This window comes from Ursus americanus, chromosome 10 (genome assembly GCF_024610735.1).
Source record: "Ursus americanus isolate L20-20 chromosome 10, mUrsAme1.1.p, whole genome shotgun sequence".
NCBI lineage: Eukaryota > Metazoa > Chordata > Mammalia > Carnivora > Ursidae > Ursus > Ursus americanus.
The window spans coordinates 10,035,723-10,054,408 of record NC_142136.1 but is presented as its reverse complement, the minus strand read 5'-3'; the positions used below and the strand labels follow the sequence as shown (position 1 = coordinate 10,054,408).

At 37.7% G+C, this 18,686-nt stretch overlaps 1 protein-coding gene across 3 annotated transcripts in view; it reads right to left on the bottom strand.

Moving 5' to 3' along the window:
• Positions 1 to 18,686, bottom strand: part of NALCN (sodium leak channel, non-selective) — a 307,920-nt gene that overhangs the window by 226,979 nt on the left and 62,255 nt on the right. The gene's annotated exons all lie outside the window — the stretch shown is intronic.

Sequence of the window (18,686 nt, the reverse complement as noted above, 5' to 3'; positions counted from 1 at the left end):
TATAGCAGAGGAAAACCGCCCTAATAAGAACTTGCATACCACCCCATAAATATACAACCTCTCAAAAAAGCCATTAAAATTAATTTTCTCTTTTACATTGATTTTTAGTGATGATTAATCAATAATAATAATTACTACCGAGTCATCACTAATAGCAATTAATCTAATGATAATGTTTCTCAAATATAATAAACAGAGACTAGAAAGCATATACTTAGAAATACCAAAGCAGATTCCTTCTAAGCGGGGGAGGAGGGAAATTAACAATCTCTGCAGGGGTAGGTGCTCAGAGTTGTGAAGAGTTCACTCCTCCTTTTAAAGCTGCCCATCTTTTTGTCTTTCTCACCTACTGTGCTCTGGATGTAGCCGAGTCCTAGGACCTCCTCTGAAATAACTGATGGACAGACAGGGTTTATTACCTTCTCCCTTGCCTTCTGCACCTGTCACTCAGTGCGGTCAAATGGGAAGATAACCTAAGCCACCCAATTCTCAAGTTGCAACCGTAGCTCTGACACTAAAAAAATGAATTAAACTTCTTTAGTTGCTACAGAGGATATTTAGATTACATGTGGGAAGGCGCTCTGTATTGTGCAATTGCTACCCAGTCATGCTCCTCTCATCAGAACGTATATACCCCATTCTGTTCCTCTCCTACACAGCAGTAGATGATAATGGTCAAATTCATCATGCTAATTAGCAAGCTGATCAAACTGTGTACTATCCCTCTAAATGCAAATGGCCCCTAATCTAACTGAACTACATAGATTCCCTCAAGGAGCTCCCAGGGAAGCACCCGGGCATTTCATTCGGACCAGTGAGAGAAAAACTTTGGTTAGAGAGTCTTCCAAGGATTCCAGATTTATTCTCCATCTACACACCTAATAGGACAGATACACCTTGGTGATTTCCCAAAATTACCTGTTTATGCCATGTTTTCAAGAAGTTCTTATTTCCACATTCGTCTTTCCTGACTTTCAGTAGGCACTGAAAATATTATGTGAAGTCCAGCAAAGAAATTTTCCATTCTCTGAAGTTCAAGCACTAAATTTTTCTTGGATGGAAATTTAAGCCATCTGTCAGCACTATGGTTCCTTGTGAAGAATGTACCCTTTTATACCTGTACCCTGGAAAATTCTTGTTTTAATTTTTTGTATGTATCACATGAGAAAAAAACAAACAACATTCAGTTTATATGTTCTCTTTCTGAAGTTCTGAAAGGTTGGGACAAAATGACCACGATAGTCCCTACTAATTAAAAAAATATATGTAGATTACCACAGAATAGATTTATGATAAAAACTGTTCCACTGACAGATGCAGGTAATTAAGTAATTTTATGCTGCTAAATATAAAATATTTGATGTAATTTTAGATTGTTTAATGTCTTTTCATTTTTAAAATAAACTGTTATAACTACCTACCATAATTAACCTAAATGTTTCTAGTTACTCTTAAACACTGAATTGAAGTGCACAATACTCGACATATTTCCTCCTGGTATCCTCACTGTAGGATTTTCTATGAATTCCCAAAGTCAAATGTAGTTTGGATGAACTTTGAGGGCTTTCTATTACCTGAATTTGTTCGGTCAACTATTTAGAAAGGCTGTTCTGGATATGTTAAATTTGTTTCCACTTATTTTATTTTACAAAAGTCTTTTTAAGAAAATGTAATGTGATGCAAATGATAATGTTTGATATGGAAATATTCATAAGGAAAGATGATTTTATGAGATGAAGGCAAGAAATTTTGAGCATGAATTAAATATGCTCTGGAAATGTTACGGGATCAGTTAAGAATTTTGATCTGATGCAGCCAGGTAAGGCACTGGCTCACTAACCTACATGTGAAAAATGAAGACCAAGGCCATTGTCCAGAAGACACGACCTCTCTCTCCTGTGGGAGGGTCCTTGATTTAAACCCATATGATACGGTCCAGTTAGCTCTGGTAACCAGAGACTGCTGCCTGATGAATTTACTATTTCACTGCTCAGCATGGGCCTCCATGTCTGCCTAGCTGGTCTACCGCATTCTGTATCACTCAAGATTTCCTGTGTTAAAACTGATCAAACCAATCACTTAGAGAGTATTGCACTGTAATTTCTGTGGTCATGTGATCCCCCAAACATAGAATGTGCTTGATTCCCCTTTGATCTATCACACTTTCTCCTGGAATAGTCACCTCTACAGGGGACACCCTAGGAATCTCAGGGTTTTAGGATGGTTGTATTTTAAGTTGGGTTGATGGGCTAACCAGTTTTGTTTTTGGTTTTTTTCTTTATCCTTATGCTTATATAACTCGCATATAAGTTACTTATGTTGACTCTTTTTCTATGTCTGAATTATCCCATTATTTTTTTTAAAGCTAAAATAAATTCCCTACTCTCTTTTTAGACACTTACTGAAAATGTCAGGTCTTCTGGGATGACCCTGTGATAGTTAAAGGAAGAAATGTTCCTTTCTTTGTTCTCTTGTAGCACACAGAAGTACATTATTTACGAATCTACAGCCCAAGTAGATTGAAAATTCTTTCATCTTCTCTATCCCATCCTTGACCCACTTCCCATCCCTAGCCATGCCTGCAGTGCTCAGTCGATGGCTAATAAGGGGAAGTGATGAAAGACTGTATCCCCAGACAGACTATACCTCAAGAGCAAGATGAGATTATGTTGGTATCAAAAACAGAAAATGACCATCCTATTACTCCATTTGATCTTTCTGAAGAAATTAAGGCTCCCTTAGCAAGGACCTCGTGAGAACACAGTGAAGCTGGTGCATTTGGCATTTTCCACTGTCATCAGAGAATAATGTTTCTGATTAGGGAAACCTAATTATGTGAAGAAGCATCTAGCTTTTGTAGTTAGGGAGATACATCCGACATCAATTTTTTTAAATGACTGGGCTCCTAAGCAGAAATATGCAATTAAATGCAAGATCTGTGTATTTGATGTCCCTTTCACCAGTAGTAAGACAGAGACAAGAATTATATGGAAGTAAGGAAATCCAGACCAGAGAATCCTCGGGGAAAACACTACAGTTTTCAGTAACGTACCAAAAAGAGAGGTCCCTACAATTCAAAACTAATGTTTAAAGTTTTTAAAAAAGCCTTGTGGGTACAACTAAACATAACTCATTTGTAGAATGACTATGACACTGGGCCAGATCATTGTCACATGACACATGACGCTATAAACACAGAAATCCCCAACCACCCTTCAAACTCAGTAAACCCAAACCGAAGTAAGAACCAAATGAACACCCCAACTCTTCTGCGGGTAAAATGGGTAAAGTGCGGCCAAATGTTACCATGAGTTATACAGACTGGGAATGATAACCGGGGTGCATTTAGAGGAAAAGTACCTGCAGACTGAATGCAGCTCAAGCTGAACGTGAATGGGAAATAATAAAGCTGTCACAGGCGGCTCTTAGCAGGCGAGTGGAGGTAACCCCCAAGTGTGCAGCCAGACATAGCGAGTGCTCAGAAACACTTTTCTCTGTTGGCAGTTGGGCTTTTTCACTCCGAACTTGCTATATTCGGCAAATCTCATCATGAGGATCTTTCTGTTCCTCCAACCTCTCCTGCCTGTTCTTCTCGGCCCCCTCTGATTTGAGACTTGCTTCACCCTGTGCCAGACCTGTGATGGTATTAGGGCTGATCTGACTCAATCATACAGACCCTTCAGATGAGAGTTACGCTTCTGCAAGATCTGAAAGATTCTACTTTCAATGGTGAAATGCTCAGGAAGTCTATGACCTCTTCTGAGTCAAAGAGATTTAATTGCATTCAGAACATTGGACTAAAATATATGTTATTATATTTCATTTTTTGAAAATATATAAACCTTGCTTTCAGAGTGATTTCTTTTTGTTAGACACTTTTACATTTTCAAACATTCCCAGAATGTATGTTTTAGTCTTGTCATGAGACATTTTAAATCAATCAGCCATGTATATTTTCTGTAAGTATTAGCACTCTTTTAGTTAGAAAATATGCATTTGTTGCGTAAAAAAAGAATTTTCTTGTGTATATAAGAAGCAAACAGGGCTGCATTTAGATGCTTTTTAAAATGTGGACTCTACTAATATCAGGAAATAAATCTAGTTACATTTTTACTTTTATATGGAGTTGATAGTTCCCTGCTACGAAAATTTATCAATATAAAATATGTTATTTCTTAAAAATAGTTATATATTCCCTAAACATCTGTGGATTTGTAAACAGGCATTTTTCTTTTGAAATCGATCTCAAGTCCATAACCCCTAAAATCAAATTCTTTTTGTTTCCCACGCTAGTCACTGGCTCCTGTTCTTCCTGCCTGTCTCATTTCTCACTCCTGTGTGATGAGAACTTTCACGGGCATCCAGGTAAGTTCTATTTTCCATCATTTTCTGCTTGTTTGTACTGAGCATACGCTAGGTTACTGCGTCTACATCAGGTAATCAGCTTACAACGACAACAAAGAAAGTCTTACATATATGTGTGGCAACGTCTCAGCTATGAAGAATTTTACAAGACTGTCCCAGCTTCCTCAAATACAAGTCGCTAAAATTAATAAAACGTGAGGAAATTATGAGTTCTCAACATTCATAAATAAAATATATGTTAGAAAGCCTTTGGCTGTAATTTTAGGTTGGATTTTAGATGAAGGTTGGTTTCTCCCCCTCTCTGAATTTCTGTTTTAGAAGTAAAATCACAAATTCTGGGCCATTTTCTGTGCTAAAGTCATTTGGTTTTTAGCTTTGTACCTTTTCGACACTTGAGATGCTCCATAATGCCATGTAGCATAGTTCTTGCGGTGTGCTATTATTTCCAGTGCAATATAAAGTTAGCTTTTTATAGGAGGATATGAGGGTGGGGGAAGAAAAAAGGCTCTACTTTTATATCCCATTAGACAGTTTACTGCCTTTTAAGACACTGATTGTGAGGAACGGCCCATTACCAGTCTTTCAGGTTCCTGAATCTGTCTCAAAAGCTTTTGTTACTGACGACAGTCAGCTTCCAGAGCTCCATCCTTATTCCTGACAGATGACCAAGATGAACTTATTATTTTTTATTATGCTATGCAATCTGCCTCTCTTGCTACATCTATTCCTTTTTTATTCTTTTTTTTAAAAGATTTATTTATTTATTTATTTGAGAGAGAGAGCACAGGGGCAGGGGCAGAGGGAGAGAGAGAGAGAGAGAATCCTGAAGCAGATTCCCCGCTGAGCATGGAGCCTGATGTGGGGCTCGATCCTAGAACCCTGAGATCATGACCTGAGCTGAAATCAAGAGCCAGCTGCTCAACTGACTAAGCCACCTGGGTGCCCCCCTTTTTTTATTCTAACATCCTCTTAATAGAATCCCTTGCCACATAACTTTTTCCACTCCAGTAATACTTCCCCAGGGTTAGAAGAAAGTAGTAATGAGATTTGCCAGTCTACTGAGCAGCCCTGTTAATTTCTCCATCAGGATACGGGTGGCAATATCATTCTCTGGTGCCCATGTTGTGGCAAAATCATTTCTGATTCTGCATTGCCCATTTGCACTAAGTCATTCATCTATGGTACTCCACACTCTTTTCTTCCCTTTCTTTCCACCAGCCAAATCCTTATTTAGAACAAGGCTTCTTCTTAGAATCCCTTGTACATTTCTGTGTTCTAGACTTCCAGCATTTTATACTTTCATAACTGTAAAGTACCAAAGCCTGAAAACAAATGACAGACAAAAGTCAAGTATCCAGAACATATACCAGAATAGGGCAAACAACCCAAGAGAAAAATGGGCAAAGTATATGAATCAGCAATTTACAGAAGAAGAAATCTGATTGGTCAATAATAATATATTTCCACATATCTTTTATAGAGAACCATTCACACTGTGCACAAGGGGATTCATGCAAGAATATTTAATACTCCAGTGTTAGTAATCAAGAGAAAAAGATATCCCTCCACTGTAGAATGACCAAATAAAATGTTTGATAGTCATAGAACAAAAGATTACAAAGGTGCTAAACTAAATGAAGAAAATGCATATTTATTATGAGAATAATACGGAAACAACACTATGTATATCTTATGCAAACATACTTATGCATATCCATAAGCAGATGAATTTAAAGTCTAAAAGAATACAGTTCAAACCCATAATAATGTTCTCTTGGAGAAACTGGAAAATTGGACATAGTCATCAAAAAAGACCACTGTTGTAACATTGTTTAAAAGAATAAAATTATTTCTTATGTAACTGAATGTTTTAAAATTAAAGAAACATATAGACTATGAGGCAGTCACTAAAGTTTTATAGAACCCTTTCACTTTACAAGTCAAACACATTGAAAAAATGCAATATCTATTCATAGATTATAATTTGCTATCAGGGCAACCGATATGCTTACAGGATTTTTTTCCAGTGAATTTATCTTTTAAATGATATTGCCTTTGTATCCATTACCTGGATCTCATTTTATGGAGTATATTTGTATATGCATATGAGTGTGCACTTGCATGTGGGTTATAGGGAATCCACACAAACAGATTTATGATTATATACTTTGATTCTCCTTATTATGCAAATCAATTGACAATGCACACATATACATTTTACAAAATAAAAGAGTGCAGATGGATAAAAATGTGCAAATGATAGTGTCTGAATTATTTGAGAAGCTACACAATACATTTTATAGCATGTACCATTTACAAATGCTAGATTCAAAAGTATATAACTTCGTCACCATCAGCGTAAAATTCCTTACCTTGATGTATGATTTTATACCATCACCAAAGAACAATAATTTAAAAAATATTTTCAGTCCATTAATTCAGTATGTTTAAATAGACTATCAAAGGAATCATCTGTTCAATGTTTGATCTGCTTTTTATTTGAAGTCTATAACTTAGCAGAATATTAGAATCGATCTAAAAAAGTTAATTTCATCCCTTTGTCTATCATCAGTGATGTGTAGGAATCATTCGTTTAAACTGCTATAAAATTATTGAAATAATTTAAACATCTCTGAGTGTACATATTTTTAAAAGATAAGTCTGTTTTGTTGGATGAATCTTTAAAAATTCTAAAACTGTATTCCAACAAAATAACAATAATTCACCATCTTTATTAACAGTTTTTATAACTTAATAACACTGATTTCATTTAAAACATGCTTACTTCATAAAACAGCTTATTGTTAATCCTATCAGTATACTAAACATTAGTCAACAAATAATTAATTTGGTATGGTAGGCAATACATCAAGAATTATAAATCATGAACTTGCCGAATCTTAGGTGATCTTAGATGATAAGGCTTACATAACCCATATTTATATGAGTCACTTGTCTCAGCCACTTGTCTTAACTAGAATAAATATCCCTGAGTTGTCAAGATATGCCAAACAAATTAGAAATTTAATGGTATAATCCGTTGACATCACCAACCAATCTGTACTCAAAAAATCTGGATGTGAACAATTCAGCAAAAGTTCTTGGATTCTATTTCCACAGGCCCCCTGTTACTATTCCATTTTTTCAAAATTTATTTTTAAGATTGTGTTCCTTAGCACATGGTGATTGTTTTAAAGTCAATGATTTTTTTATTTTTTAAAGATTTTATTTATTTATTTGTCAGAGCGAGCGAGAGAGAGAGAGCACAAGCAGAGGGGATGGCAGGCAGAGGGAGAAGAAGGCTTCCCACTGTGCAGGGAGCCAGATGAAGGGCTCTATCTCAGGACTCTGAGATCATGACCTGAGCCGAAGGCAGATTCTTAACCCACTGAGCCACCCAGGCGTCCCAATAATTTTTTTTTAAATAGCACCTAAAACTAACCTTATACTGTAATCATTTGGCAATATATACATGGAACAAATCACACAGCAAATCTTAAACTTACACAATGTTATATGTCAATAAAGCTGGAGAAAAAACTAAAGACTTAAAAAATACACCTAAAAAAAAACCTAAAGACTAAAAAATACACCCCAAAACTAAAGACTAAAAAATACACCTGAAATTTAAAGGGTAGAACATAAAGGGTCACAAGTAAATCTTATCATCTGCCTATAGTCTCAACAGAGTCAGTTCAATTATTGGTTAGAATTCACAACTTATAAAAAGAGAGCTTTAATAATGGAATCTAGATGGGAAGGAAAAATAGGCCTCATAACTTGCCATGAATCTTCGTGGGGATAAATGAGGGTAGTAGTTATGTGCTAACATGCAGCTCATGAATCTTATGTATTCTCATGTGATCCTTTCCCTAGGATGTTCCCTTTGTGGATGGCCTACCTACACACTGAAGACTTGTGTTTGGTAAAATATGGTATCTTCCATGATCCTTAACTTTGTGTGCCGCCATTTTGCTGTCCCATATCACACAAGGCATGTGCCTGCCCTGAATAAAAAGTGCAACTCTGAGTTCATCAAGATGCCACATCACCCAGCAATCCAAGGGAAATGAAACTGATCATAACTTCAATGATATTAATATTGGGGAAATATATATTATCGATATAATTGTATTTAATTACACAACCAGAGAGTCAACACTTTACTATCAGGGGTAAAATGGCTTACATCCTTCATAATTCTCTAACTTTGGGTTAATCTGAGCACTCACAACACATCTCAACCAGCTCGTAGAGGAGTAAATGATGATGATAACATAACCACACTACAACACAACCAATATTCAGCTCAGTGAATAAAAATAATATCAATAAGTAACATTTTAGGCCGCTTCCCTTCTGCAAAAAGAAAAAGAACCATTAAAACTTAGTAATGCCAGAATTAAAAATATTTTATCAGGTTACATAGTAAATGCATTTTAAATACATCTTTTTTCCAGCAGGTTTTTTTTTCCCCCTGATAATCACCATTACGCTTGCTATCCTTTTCCTCAAAGGATTAAGCTTCTGCACAAAACAGTCCTTGGCAATACTAACACCTCACCTGTCTGTCCACAGCCTCATGGTGGCTCAAATTTGTATTGGACTGCCCAATTTGGAATATTATCAAAAGGCATGCATCTTCCACAGGAAACGATACAGATATAAGAAATGAACGATTAGGTTGATTTTATGAAATGTCTTCAACAAACCTATGAACAGAGATGGCCAGAGGCGCTTACACCCACCACGCTACCCGGGACCTGTAGGAGCTAACCCACCAAACGGCTGCTTTGCACCCAGGTTAGCTGACTAGGCGGAAGTCCCTCTTGTGGTGCTTGGCACAATGTAGGCATTGGGTAAATGCTAATTTCTCTTCCCTTACTCACGTGGATAATGGTCGCAGTACAACACAACTCCTACGTCCTCTTGAATCTTGCTCCTCACACAAAACAGCCAGCTGCTGCCCCTTGATTCCAGGCTGTCTGCCATCAAGACTTTCCTCCCAGGTTCCATTTCCAGGGGCCTACGGCCTCTCAACCCCTCTGTAAAGGCCTCAGCCAAATGTGTGTTTCCCCACCAGCTGCTCCTTCCCTTTGTTCATCTTCCAGGCCAGTACCAGCCGCTTTCTTGTGGCTGATTTTCTTTTTAGTCTTTGCAGACTAATCAGGGACAGCTGCAAGCTAATGAACCCCTCCAGGTGTCCGCCCTTAGGTTAAAGTGTGGCACAGTCAGGACACAAGATGGTAAGAATATGTAAGATGTGTCATCCATTATTTTGACTCCATTTCTGTTCATTCTGGCCTCATTTTACAGAGCTTTATAAAATTCAATTCACCACCACCAACAAAAATGAGCACAAGGCATTTCTTTTAAACGGATTAAAAGAAGAAAATAGTTTCATTTTGGAAATTTGCTTGAGACTTGAGAGTTTACCAAACTCTGTTGATGCCTAAAGGACCTTGTTTTATTAAATAACATAGTTTAGATTTTATTTTATTCTTTTTGTTTTGGCCTGCAAGTTTCCTTTAAAAAAAAAATTCAATGGCAAATCCTGTTCGACAATTTATTTCTTGAAATCTAGTGCTGTACTTAGGCTGGCCAAAAAAATTAAATCCACAATTACAGTCCCAAAGCCTGAAACAAGTCATCTCTTCATAAGCAAGGATGAATTTTTAATAAAATGAAAATATGATGCTATCCAACTGTAGTTCTACATCAGCACTTCCTTGGTGCCTTAAAGTACTAAACACAGTGCCTAACATGTACTAGGTTCTCAATAAATATGTGCGGAATGAATGAATAAGTGAATGAATGACCATCAGAAGACTTTCTACAATCCTCACTTGAATCATTGCTCAACTATGGTGACCCATGTCAAGTCTTCCAGAACATTCCTGATTTCAAGAGTCCCAATAAGTGCAACACAGCAATGAGCAAACTACATCTCCCAGACAAGCTGTCTTCAGAAATGCTATTGTATGTTGTTTTTATTGGTCTTTTGTAAATATAATAATCTTTTCCCCTTGTTTTACTCCCTTTCAGTAACTTTTTCTGGCTAGAAGGAGACACTGGGGAATAACAGTATTTTGATTCTCATTTTCTAAGCAGGCTTTTTAACCATTGAGACTTACCCAAACTCAAGAATACCCATCTGATTAAATCTAGTCAAGGTTCATTGGATTCGATGTCTAGCCTATCACCCTTTCTTCAAAATTCCCTTACTTAACACCAGTCACCAGTCACAGTGTATTTATGAGACCTTAGAAAGGAGGTGACTTTCAGGGTTGTATACATCCAGGATAATCTTTCTCTGAAAATCCCATGTTTAGAATTTAAGGAACTTTGACTCAGGGAAGGAGGGCCGGTATTGGACTCTCATAAACCTAGACAAAATCACAGACGTGTTGTGGTCTCTGGCTTTCCAAATCCAAGGGATATAAGAAGAGGTGAACATAAAGGTTGTCAAAAAGTCTAGGCAGCTGTGAGAAAATATAATAAAAAAGAAGCATGGGGGGCGTCTGGGGGGCTTAGTGGATTAAGCGTCTGCCTTCGGCTCAGGTCATGATCTTAGGGTCCTGGGATCCAACCCCACATTGGGCTCCCTGCTCAATGGGAAGCCTGCTTCTCCCTCTGCGTCTGTCCCTCCCCATGTTCGTGCTTGCTCTCTCTCTCTCTTTCAAATAAATAAATAAAATCTTAAAAAAAAAAACAGAAGCATGGTATGAGCACTTTTCCCTACCTTTAGTCTAGTCTAGGGGTTGGCAAAGTTCCCCTGTAAACGATCAGATGGTAAATATTGTGGACTCTGTGGGCCATGGGATTTCTATTGAAACTGCAGAAACCTGCTGTGGTATCAGAAAGCAGCCATGGACCGGAGATACACAAACGGGCATGGAGTTGCATTAAACTTTATTTACAAAGTCAGGCAGTAAGCAGGATTTGGCCCAGCAGCCATGGTTTGCTAATTCCTGCTCTAGTCAACTGTAAACATACAACTTCAGCACTGTTTTAACTCTTGAGAAGCCCAGCAAGGACAAAGCAGGTCAGCTTGGCATTGGCTTTGCTGGCAGCATCTCAGTGCAGGAAACAGGAAAATATTTCTTAACATTTTATTCCCAGTCAAAATTCCAGTGAAAATGTACATGGAGGAAAGAATATACCAGTAAAGGCAGCATACGCTAGCAAAATAAAACACGAGTATGCTGTTAAATTACGTTGTATGATCCCGAGCTTTTTGTCAAGACTGAAAGAAGGGAAGCTGATGCCTTGGAAGGAATAAAGATATTGGATGAGTTTTCTCTCACTTTCTGTGTGATGTCAGAATAGCGTGTTCTATAATTCACTCACTCATTTACTTGATAATTATGTATCTAATAAAAATGAGAACTATAACCATACTTAAATTTTACTGAGGACTCTTAGGCATGAGAATGAGGATGATCTAATCTTCTGCTAGTCTTTGAGATCTGTACAATTTTTACCCTGATTTTGCAGGCAGAGAGAGGTCAGACAGCTTGTCCTATGTCACCCACTACCGAGCTACGGATTGCACCCTGAAACCGAGCCCTTCTCTCGTCGGGACCTGGGCACTCACAGGATGCCTATGTCTGCAGCTCTACTGGAGACGCTACGAATACAGTCACCACCAACACCTGCTCCCGTCCCCCGAGCTGCTTTCCTTCTCTGCATCTCAACATGGGTTGGGTGGAGTTAACGTCATGCATGTGGCCATGTGATGAGGAGGTGACATTTCTCACCTATGATACTTTAGCCCCTAGTAGTCTTTCCTTGAAAGTCTCCTTCAATTCAACTTCAATTTGATGTGGAGGTTTGTAGTCACCAGGAGTTTTAAAATAAAATAATATAACTCCCTGGGCAAATATAGCTTATCTTCTACTAGACACATGGCAGTAAGAATTGCCTAAGAACCTTTATTTGCTCTATATTTAGGTAATGCCTGATTAGGCTTGTCATTTTTATTTTATTTATTTGTTTGTTTGTTTTTTGCTTACTTGTTAAAGCACTGACATGGTGGGAGAAAGCATGTGAATACTTACTGTAATTACTATTAAGATTAAGAACCCCGATTTCAATCCATCAGGATTTATTCTCAGTGCTCGATCACTGCTATTGCTTATTTGCAGTCTCTCTCTCTCACAGATTTTGTCTTTACCAAAGGAACCGCAGAGGGATAGTTTCACCAGGCTGCACAGAGATTAGTATAATAATTCAACAGCAAAAAGTAATAAAAATGATACTGACATAGAATTTTATAAAAATTTAAAATTCCTATAAATATATACTTGCCAAATTTTAAGAATACTGAAAATGCATAAAATACACTTTTGAATATAAAATAGGTGTATGATCATATCAGAAAAAGAAAAACTGCATCGTTATAATAAAATATTTAAATATATACATATAAAATAAGGCTTTATGTCAATTTGCTGGACTACATTTATTTAGAAATTTCCTTCCTTCATCCTCTTGATCCTGTGCCCAACCAACACAAGGAAATAGGTAAATAAAGCAAAATAATGTTTGGTTGTATAAACTGGCCCAAAAGCAAGTGGAATATCCAGTGGACAGAGAGTGCGACAGAACACAGACTGAGAGCCATAAGCAGAAGCCGAAGTCGAGCTGGCTCCCAGATATATACTCACAGTCAATATGACCCTAAGGACTGGGGGCTGGGCTTCTGCTGCTGTTGGGGGGCACCCTCACCCAGGACAGGAAGCAGACACTGAGCTGCAGGGTGCCTGCAAAGCCAGAAGTTCCACAAAGGCCACTCTACATCTTAACTGGAGACCAGAAGAAAGTTGCTGGACTTCTGTCCAGATCCATACGGGGCCCAAAAGAATCTCCTAAGAGAAACTAGGACCCCAAACCTGGGCCGATCGAAGTGCATAGTCCAGATTCACACTGCCCTCTACAATACCAATAGCTCAAGGGTCTCTCCTCCCACAAGCCGCAAAGGTAACATAAAAATTAGTCCAGAATTGGTTACTATCCCTGGAATTGCAGCCAGACTGACCTCAGAGAGAAACTTTCACTGGAATTGCACTACAGACAAATACAGTACAAACCGTTGGAGAAAACAAACTATTTTAATGGAGCATCAGAAGATAGGGAAGAATCCGAAAGAAATTCTAAAATAAGCATGTTTAAAATGTTTACTGAAATAAAGAAGGGTCAGAAAGAAAATGGTAAAAACAGGGCTATGACATAAAAGAACTGACAGATCTGAAAAAATTAAACAGAAATTCTAGATAAGCAGGTTGTAGATGTTGGGACAAAAAGCCCCATAAATAGGATGAATAGCAGACTCGACACACTGAGGGAGAAAACGATCCAGAGTTCAGCAAAGAAGCTGAGGAGGAAAATATGTAAACAACTTTATGAGACTTGGAAAGGATACGAGAAGATGCTCCAAGCATCCAATGGGAGGGTCCAGAGGCCAGATTCAGTGAGTGGAGAGAAGTTAGAAAGCAAGATCTACAGGCACGGGAAATGGAAGAAGAAGGTTTAACAAGGCTGTAATTGTATTCCAGAAAATAAAGAATAGAGAGAATAGAGAACAACACATAAGGATTTGTAAAGATAACACCTAAAAATCTCCCATAAAAAAAGGCATGAGTCTTCTATGCAAAACAAAAAAAAACAAAAACAAAAAAAACCCACAACTCACTATTAGATTAAAAAAGAATAAAGATCCATGCCTAGGGGTAAGGAAGACCATAAACATTGCAAAGACAAACAGTAAATCTTAAAAACTATCAAAGAAAAAACACAAATATGTTTTAAAAAAAAACCATAAAAACAAAAGCAGCATAGTTAGACTCAAAGGAGCGTTGTATTTCAGAACACAAGGGAACGATCTCAAAGTCTGGGGGGAAACTCAATACCAACTAGGAATTCCGTACTCAGTCAAGCTATTAATCAAAAATAAGATAAAGACATTCTCAGAAAAGTGGATAAGGAGGAGGCATATTTGACCAGGAAAAAAAGGAAGGTGGCACACTTAATCTGTGTCAGTAAAAACCTTCTTTAACAAAAACTAAAGTAAAAATAAAGTTCTCAAGCCAGCATTTTCAATGATCAGACCTAACAAAAGCATTTGTCTCCGAGGTTAGGCAGATTGTGTAAATGTGAGAGATGCTGCATACAAGGCAATTGGGGGCTGGGGAGGATATGACTTGCAGCAAATTGGAGCATTCATTCCTGCTTCATTTTCTCGTACTCTTACTCAAAAAAGACGTGTGGGCGCGCTCACACTGGGGCGCACGCTCCTGCACCTGCGAATAGCTGCAGGATCTACCAACAGTTAAAAGGTCAACCCTTTCTTCCAACCTTACTTCACCTTCATTTCTCATTTTATTTTAACATCTCGTTTGGGGGAAGGAACTTGGTTATTTTGACTCACGTCATTATCTTTCAGGCCCTGTATGCCTGGCATAAAGGAAATACATAACAAATATTCGTTGAGTACCTTATTTATGAAAACATCTCCTTTTCTATTTATTATGAGAATGTATCTCGTGCTCTCCAAAAATACTCACACTTTCATGAAAATGGGACTACATCTCACTTTTTCCTTATTATCTAGAAATAAATCTGATCAACAATAATTTTCGTAATAGCAACTGTGGTAGTTATCTTTGTTTTAATAGTGGCAATTAATATTTACTAGGCATTTATGACTCATTTTTCGTTATTTATTTCATTTTTAATTGGTATCTTTATCTTAGTATATTTAGTATGTTTCAGTATCTTCAGTATAATTCCTGAATTCCAAGGCCTACGGGAGTGGGAGCTGAGGGGTCCAGGAGCCTAAAGGGGGAGAGAGGAAAGAGACTCCTTGTCTCCACAGTCCAGTGGCCCCCCTCAGGGTGGCCGCAGTCTACTTTCTCACGGCCTGTGTGGCTCAGGTTAGAAAGCCGTTTTCAAGGGCCAGAGAGCTTCCCCTCAGAGGAGGAGGCCCTGCCCCTTGTCAGCACAGTTTTGGTAAGCAGGACTCATGTATCAGAACATACAATCCCAGGAGAGGTAGGAGTCGGCCTTCCTACGGCCTCATTGGCCTTGACCAAAGAGCTGTGTAGGGCTTCCCTACATGACATTATTCCTTTTTGGTCCAACTGATTAGTTGGTGAATTAATTTAATTTCATAGTCTGTCAAGGGAATTACGTTCCACTGACTGCCGTTACCAGCCAGGTAGAGTTTCCTTGGCTGTCAACACAGAACTTCCGTGCTGGTCTCTTCACATTTGTTTCATGTGAATATCTGGCATAAGGCGGACACCATTTAATTTCAAATGAGGAATGAACTCAAAAGGCAAGAGTTGTATCTGAATTTTATTTAAATTTTCCATCACGAAGTTTCCACGGAATAATGATTTTAAAAGGCAATGTATCTAATATAAAATTCTCCCACACATGATCAACCAGTCCTTGAGTAGATAATGACCTCACTGAGAGTTAGAAAGTACATTCCAGGGAGTACAGGAAGCTCTGCTCCTACTTGAGGCACCTGGGATCTAATGAGCTTATTGGGATGTGCACACACACACACACACACACACACACCCCAGACAGTGGGAACCAAACAGAAGGAAGCATTAACGTTCATGGACAAACTCTGTCCCAGTTCAGACAGAACTGCTGGTGTATGGGAAGTTCCACGAACACAGGCCCTGGAGGGTGGGCCATGAATTGGTAGAAGGATTGTCAGGGAGGGGAGGAAGGAATCCAAGGAAAAGAGAACAAACCTCTGGTGTTTGGAAGAGCACAAAATACAATATGGCCTCTGTTATTTTTTTACTTCAATATCTTTCCATATCAAAAGAGAATCCCTTTTACTTTTAAAAATTCACTCACACACTAAGAACAGGACTGTGAATTCTTACAATCTTTCTGAGAAATAAAACACTATTTATTATGTTAAAAATACACCTACCCTTTGACCTAGAAATTGTCCTAGGAACCTGTTTTAAAGAATACCACACACGCACACAAGATATATATGTATATGGGTGTGAGAGCATGTATTCAACACAGAATTACTTACTGTAGCCACAAACTGAAATTCGCTTAAATGTCTTTTAGCAGGGAGACAGTTAAAAGCATTTTATCAAATACCATGAAACTGATAAAGATGAAAGAAGGAAGGAAGAAAGGAAAGGAGAGCGGAAGGGAGGGACTTCTATGTGGCAGAATTTATTACTTTCGCGAAATGTCTTATGCTATTTGAAGTGTTATTTTTGTCATCTACAAACACTTAAAATGTAATGGTAAACATGCTAATTTCTTGGAAACTACTTAATATTTCCAGAGTATTATCTTATGAAAAAAAACCATTTATACCCTCAAAATCCACTTTTAAAACCCCTTCTTTCGCTGTCCAACCGCAAGTCCCTCCCCAGCTGTCCCTCTAATCCATTCGACAACAGCTCCTGAGCAACCACTGGACGCCAGGCAGTGGACAGACAGCCTTTTTAAAAATCATGTCTGCAATTTCTATCTTAAGACCCCCTGTCTTCCTCATATCCTGAATAATATCTGCATATCTAATTTCAGTTTAAATAAGTCTGTGACCCTGTCTGAGAATCTAATGAAGCCCAAACACTTTGTTCCTTTAGAATCCTCAAGCACACACTTTTGCACACAACCTGAGTGCGTGTACTGATGCCCGGACGAAGGCTAAAACCCCTGTACCTGAACAAAGGCTCTCGCAACTACTCTTCTTGGGGAAGCCTCGCGGTCTTGTCCTCTATTTAACAAAACTATCTCAGGTCTCCCTTGTCCCATGACACAGGAATTCCTTCCGAGGGCAAGTAGAGAATTGTCAGAGATTCAAGTAAGCACTTTTGGTTGAGTTCTGTTGCCCTGGTTCTCTCTTTTCTATGTGTTTTCATAAAAATCGATAAGTAATTCCAGGAGCGCCGCTGCACATAAAGATTAATGTAGAGGGGAAACAAGCCTTCGGTGCTTTTCCACAAAGTATTCTAAATCTCAATTACATCTTTTACAAATTAGTCTTTACTGTGGCTTTTTGGCAACTGCAATAAAAATGTACATTCTGCAATAAATCATAGTTATAGATATCTAATAACTCCCTTTTTCTATTCATTTGTGAAGTTGTCATCTGACACCACATGCTGCAGCATGAAATATAGTTTAACATCACTTAACTCTATGAATCAATGTTTAGCAGCAGCAGCAAAGTTCAAGTCACATTCTACTATGATTTGAGTAAAAGTCTTTTTCTTTCACCACGTTTTATGGCCATATTTAATGTCAGATGTAATAGGAGACAAATTATAAAAATAATGGAATGCTGATAGAAAAAAATGGGGGAATTTTAAAGTAAAGCAAATCCTGTATTAAAACTGAAACATTAGATCATTGTAAGTGGCTTTATGGGCAACCCTGTTTCAGCAAGATATGGGGTAGTTTCGAGCACGGAACGCTACCAGTGATGAAAGAAACCACTGATGCTATTTCTCAACCATATTTAATAAAACTGATCTATGACTCATACAAGGAGCTGAATCTGTACCTTTTAGTCAATGCCACCCAAAGTCGAATAAGGAAAATACCGCAAAGTGGATAACAGCTAAAATATATTTCCCGTTGGACAAAAAACACCAGTCCCGAATTCCAGTACCAATAATAGCCTTCTTCAGACTTGGGAGTATATGAGAATCTGGCAAGCTACAGTCACTCTAATTTTTTTCATTTTATCAAAAGGCTCATTAATTTATCATCAAAAAATTTTCAAAGGTTATATAATTTGTATATGCATCCCAAATCCGCATCTAAACTTCTGCATTGCTGATGACCTGTAATTTTCCTACCTAATATTTTAAAGAAGGCATATAAGGATAACTTTAAAATGTTCGTAATAGAAAGGACTAATAAGGTAAATATTTTTTATGTCTTATAGCTAATAAAGGAATTAATATGCATTTTCAAAATCACTTTAAGTAAACTAGTTGGTTAATTTGCAGTATTTAGAAAACAAAATTAAATATCCACATCTCAAAGGGAAAGAGAAAGTAAATTCAAATACACAGAAGAAATTAATGCACACAGCAATAAAGTACATATGGAAAGCACATAAGTCATAATGGAACTTTGAATTTAGCTCAAATAAGTGTGAACCTGATTGCAATATACCAAATACCATATTTTTTCTTGCTTCAATTCTCCCCCACATCTCTAGCCTCTATGTCCATCATCTTATTTTGTATCAAATGCATATTTACTGCTTTTTGCTGCCATTGCCTTGAATCCTTGCCCAAATGTTGATAGCTCGA